Source organism: Ischnura elegans, chromosome 11 (genome assembly GCF_921293095.1).
Source record: "Ischnura elegans chromosome 11, ioIscEleg1.1, whole genome shotgun sequence".
Lineage (NCBI taxonomy): Eukaryota > Metazoa > Arthropoda > Insecta > Odonata > Coenagrionidae > Ischnura > Ischnura elegans.
In genome coordinates this window covers 30,040,886-30,047,284 of record NC_060256.1, presented here as the reverse complement: position 1 = coordinate 30,047,284, position 6,399 = coordinate 30,040,886, and positions in this window count along the sequence as shown.

The window sequence follows — 6,399 nt, the reverse complement described above, 5'->3', positions numbered from 1 at the left end:
TTAAGAATAAAATTTTCTTTAAAACGACGCATTATTCATTATTATGGCATACACTGTGGTCCAGATATAAATTTACAAAGTACATCGACACATCATTTTGACGCCGACAGTAGTGCAGGCAGCAGATGCTGAAGATACAGTGGACGGGTTGAGTAGAGACGAGAAGATTTACCAAAGAACAGAAGAGAAAGGGAACTTTGGAGTACTATACGACAGGTAAGGACTCTATAGATAGGCCATTCCATGAGACAGTGATTATATGAGAATTATAATGGATAGAAAAAGCAAATTTAAAGTCCCCCGAGGAAAACCAGAAACTAGAGACAGATTAATAAGGGAATACGGTATAAGGACATCAGGGAACTGAAGGAACTAGCTTGGGTTTAGATAAAAACTCATGGCTGCATAGTAAAAACCTCAGGACAGCAATCCTATGAATGAATTATGAATGCAGTGTTATGAATCGGATATATTTTTCAATCACAGCAGTAACGTATTTTTTTGCCTTTACATAATATTTGTGCGGCAAAATTATTACTATATCTGAGCTTTCGACTTCGTTGGGTAATCCCACTTTTGAATGAAGAATGCAGAATTGCTACCTCACTACATAGTGAAATGAGGTTTTTCCGAGAGCTTAGTTTAACACCTGTGAATAGCAATATAACTCCGTGAATGTTGCTCCCCCGCAATACAGTCTCACGCTGCGGGCTGCGTTTACTGTAATCGCAGGCGCCTAATTCGGCTACTTCATACCTGTCCAGGAATTAACAAGGCCAAAATGGTATTTTAAATTAAGAATAATGAATAAATTAAAATCGTTTAATAAATATATGCTTCCCTATATTTTCATTCAAAAACCATCTGGTATACTTATTGCCCATGCAAATCAATGTCACGCCCGCTTTTGAGAGAGGATTCCCAAAGAATTCCTTTAAATTCTTATTTTTACCGATTGTGATACTTTTTTACCGAATTTTAATTTAATCATTCTAACAATTAGGAAATCCACAATTTTCTCTGCCTCGATCAGTCACCTACCTCCCGATTTATTTCAAGCAATTCACACATAGCCTTAACCGTTTCAATTTCAACGAGTACAAATATTAAGAATGAATACTGCTGTGGATCATTGCCACATTATAGACACCTTTTAAAACCGATTAAAACACGACCTATTTGGCAACAGATATAGCTCTTAAAGGAGGTAATGGGGCTTACTCAATGTACCCCCCTTGTCTCAGGGACTTCGACTGACACTGACCTTGGTACACAGCGATCTTAATACCATTTATGTCAGTCCAATTCCTGCACTTTTTAACTAGGATGACTCCGTTTGACTAAAAATAGTCCTATTCGGAGATCGCTTGTATTCATGTCACCTCGGCAATCGACAACAATAAGCTCGGTACCGGCGCATAACCTTGACTACCGACAGAGCATTACCGCGGAACAACCACCACAGCTCAAACTCATCCAAGGCCACCAGGTAAAATAACTATCAACGTCGCTTACTTATGAATGAATCATAGGACCGCAAATCCGCATATCTTCTGGCTTCCAAATTCCATATATCTCTTTGTTTCGAAAAAAACATTAAAAAGTTTTTCTTAATCACTACGTGCCTCTATTACCAGTTTAATATTTCCCCTTGACGACGGGAAAAAACAATGGGAGCCGAATAATACACAAAGATTCTTGTTGACGACGCGAATATAAACAAAAAGGGTATCATGCAATGAAAATAGTGGCGTTGGGTCGTACGCGTCGCCGCCCCCGATTTTTCGTCTTGAATACTTATCAATTGCGTTTGCAAGTTTTGTTCATTTGATTTGTGAAGTAATGGTATGTGTCGTCGCTCCCGAATTTGGTATGGTATGGTATTTGGAGGAGGCGACCGACAGGTGAGGTCATTTGCGCCATGAGGGAAGGGTAGGTAAGAAACCCGAAAAAGGGTAGGAGAGAAACCCGGCGTCGGCATTAGCCTGCTCTTAACGAAAGGCGCCAAGGGAACAACGGCTTACCGTCCCATCCGACGGACGAAGCGTTGCGTATGAAACTCGAACCCGAGCCCACGAGGTGGGAAGCCAATACTATAGCCACTGTGCCAACCCGATCCCCAATCCCTAATTTTCTTCGTGAGCAATTCTCCAGGACAGTAGTGACTATGATTTGTGTAAATTTGATTTGTGAAATAATGGTGCGTTCCGTCGCTCCCGATTTTTCGTCCCGAGTAATAACCCACACAACTGCGTTTGTAGTTTTTGTTAATTTGATTTGTGTAATAAAAATAATCGTTTCACCAGTATTCACTTATTTGGTTGCATAAAGGTCCTAACCAGTATTTCATTTGAAGATGACGTGCTTGGGAAAAGTATTAATAAATTTTAGATCTATGCGCATCACATTAGGTTTAAACTGACTTACCCCACTTTTTGACAGAAAATAAAGTAAGAGCTAATCATAACTATGACTTCATACGCAACACATGCATGAATGCAAATCTATTCTCTCCAAGGATGAATTTCGTAGTGGAAAAAAAACATTTGACTTCCTCATCTTTTGTGCCACAATGTGGCATGGTATTTTGAAGGAGGCGACCGACAGCTTAGGTCATTTGCGCCATGAGGGAAGGGTAGGTAAGGAAGGGTGGAGAGAAACCCGGCGTCGGCATTAGCCTGCTCTTAACGAAAGGCGCCAAGGGGACCACGGCTTAACGTCCCATCCGACGGACGGAGTGTTGTCCTTGAAATGTCCTCTACACAACATTAAAGCAGGGATCGGGCAGTTTCTGAAAAGTTTCTGCCACCGCCGGGATTTGAACCCGAGCCAAGTTATTTTTGAAAGGAAATGACTTGGAAGTTAAACTAATTGCATAACTGACAGTCATTAGGAGACTATTACGACACATAACCGAGAACTCACTCAATAATAATATTTATATAAATGTCGAAGGCATCTATTGGTACCTATCTATTGTTGTAACAATGCGGCCATCAAATAAACTGACCATTGACCACAGAACTCTACAACTAATGACGCATGACTCTTATGACACCAATGACACTCATTTAATTGCTACTATTGAGTTTCTGTAAGAGTATCGGAATAAAATTGCTGCATTCAACCCTTACCGTGCGAATACCGTATGGCTTTATTAATTTTAGTGGAGCATGAATATCGCCTAGAAAATGTTCTTTCCTCGAATCAAGAAAAAAATAATGGGCATTTGCATAGAGGAGCTAGGATAACACGCGCAAGTTCAAAGCTACAAAGCTCTGAAAACCGACTTTCAGGGCAAGAAATGATTACACGGAGATGAAATGCCAGCAAAAAAAAAACAGGAACATACCTTGATACCAGAAAGCTCCGAACAAAATCCTTACATAAATGTGGTCCTATGACCTAAGCACCTAGTGTCACAGGCACAGGCAAATGTCAAACGCAAACTGGCAACACCATAATGTGCCTAGTTTGTCAGCATACGAGTTGAGTCACAAATAGACTGGCTTGAGGATTTTCAAAAGTCACGCAACATTCTTTCCAGTCATGAGGAACGCAGAACTTATTTACACATGGGCCAGTCAACATTGATATGAAGTAATATAGTCGGCGAGTAATATAGACGGCAACCTGAATCCAAACAATTCGTTAATGACGTGTGTTAGGACCTTAGAAACTGTGATTCGGACTCCAGACGGCGATGTGGCTGAAAGTCGGCTGCTCACATCGAGGATCCGAGTTCAAACCCTGGCGGTGGTAGTCTGCAGAGATTATCCGAAAATGCTTGAGTTCTTTATGGAGGGAACTTCAACTACAGCACTTCGTCTTTCGCGCGACACGGTCAGTAGTGTTGCCCTTAGCTACTTTCTTTTGAAGCAGTCTTATGCCGACAACGGGTTTCCCTGATCCAAATGACCAAAAGTGTTGGTCACCTTCTCCGAATACCAATACTATACGAATCGGCTTTAGAAGTGTTACCAGAACCTTCAGACGCTTCAGACTACTCGATTTAACCCTGTGTGTAAAGCAATATGTGTAAACGAGCGGCGCTACTGGGGAATACGTGGAATAAAACTGGAGAATGTTCAAATAATTTTTCGAAAAGAGCTGCATTCTATGTGAATACGTCTGATGAGGCTCCAGTCCGTCCTATGGAAACTTGACATATGCTTCCTTCCACTCCGCTCACTTTTGATTCGGTTATCAAAAAGATCCATGGCAGTGACCGTCAACTTTTTTAAACCCATTAAAATTCGCGGTGTATGACTGCATATTCAGCGGCAAACGGAATAACCCTGTGAAGTTATATTCCTGGCAGCGTTCATTTCCATTCCCTCCTGAAGTCAAAGCGGAGTTTGGCTCGCGCACCGGGTCGAATCGGGTGGGCATTCAAAATATTTTGGACAACTCTATCGAGCCGGAATTTTATGACCAGTCTCTTAGGACCGTGAATGAGAACCTCAACAAAGAGACATGTACGACTCCAAATATGTTAAAACACCATCGAACAGGCGTAAGGTCAAATTATGAGTCATTCCTATCCTGGTAGATAGAGGCGAAATATGTGGGGAAAACGATGATTCAGAGTGATGAAAGAAGCTATTGCTCACCTGTGGGTAGAGCTTTAGAAGATGAAAAAGACCTTCCGCTCGACCAATCATTTTTGTGATGGATTACTCGTTTAAAAAATATGCTATCATCTCGTTATACACATACTATACAGAGTAAACAAAAATTTTGTCATGAAATTTAAACCCTCGATAGCTGATGCCAGCGGGAACAGAATTTTTAAAATAATATTTAGATCGGAAACGCGCCATTTTTAAACTACAGAAAATTTTAGCCAAGCGCTCCGATTGGCCGCGAGTTGGCCCTGTTGCCGGATGCCTGGGATACATCGCATTCTCCTGCAGGCAAAGCTTTCGAAATCATGAGCTTTTCAGAGAATCCGGCAACAGGGCAAACTCGCGGCCAATCGGAGCGCTTCGTTCTAAGTTTCTGTAGTTTAAAAATTGTGCGTTTTCGGTCATTCAGTGAGATCCTCACCTAAGGTCAGGCGCGCACTAGCGCGACCACGACCACGGCTACGACCACGACAGATCTCTGTCGCACACCTTCCGACCAGAGCACGACCACGACCACACCCACGATAGCAATCAGTTTGTATGGTCGGGTCGGAGTGAAGTCGGAGTCAGTGCGCGGCGCGCCATAAGAATGCGTGTAATTTCTGACCGCAACGACCGCTGAGTCGGGGCCGACCAAATTCAAAAATTTTGGTCGGACGACTCGGGTCCGACCAACGAGTCGCACTTGGCCTAGTGCGCGTCGCTCCATTTGTTGCAATGCTAAAACTGGTCGTGGTCGCGCTAGTGCGCGCCTGCCCTAAACATCATCAATAATTTTCTTTCCTACTGGGGTTTAGGGGGGTTAAATGAATAAATAAATTATTGAATTAAGTAAATTCTGAAAACAATATACTTTATATACACTGAAATTTTCATGTTTTAACAAGTTTTAAGCGAGTAATACGTCACCAAAAATGACCAGTCGGGCTGGAGGAAACCGTCCTCTTGACATAAAATGTGAGGATTCCATTCGGTATGTAGACATTGTTGATTATCGCGAGGTTTCATTACGGTTTTCCTCAATGAAAGACTCTTCAACGCAAGTGCTGATGTCGATACAAGTTTTTAATTCACTAACTTTTTATACGGTCCACTCACACAGGAGTTGGGGTTTTCAATGTTGGCTTCAACTTTTGGCTACTGTGCCACCACCTTGAGCCCTATGTTCATATTTATCCATAGGTGAGTGTATGGCAAGCAGAATGACTAGCATAGGACCTTGGTATGGAAATGGATTTCCCAATCAATTAAACAGTTCAAGTCACCAAGGAACATCAAGGCAGTTGCCTGGAAAATATTTTTACACGGGGATGGGGTACATTTTAGGATATTCAGTTGGATGACTACATGATGAAGTTATTTTAACCCACAACTCAAAATATTTAAGATTAATATAAAGTGAATAGGGCCCATGATCCAAGTATGTTAAGGTTATGATGAGGAAAAAAAGTACATAATTAAGGAAACCATTTGAGATGATTTTCGGATAGAAGTATTTAGTCATCAATATACAGCAGATTGGTATATACATGGTCATTGAGGCGGTTGCTGATCATAAGGAAATATATTTTAAATTCTTTTTAAGTACAAACTACACATCAGAAATCCCACTTATGTTGGTTAAGTATTGATTGAAAGGGGTATGGATAATTATTATCCTTGAGCAGTCGTTTCATTCATTTCAAGAATAGGAAATAAATAAGGAATAAGATGAATTAATTTCTAATAAAAATGTCACAAAATACTTATAAAAATAGGTTTATTTATTAAA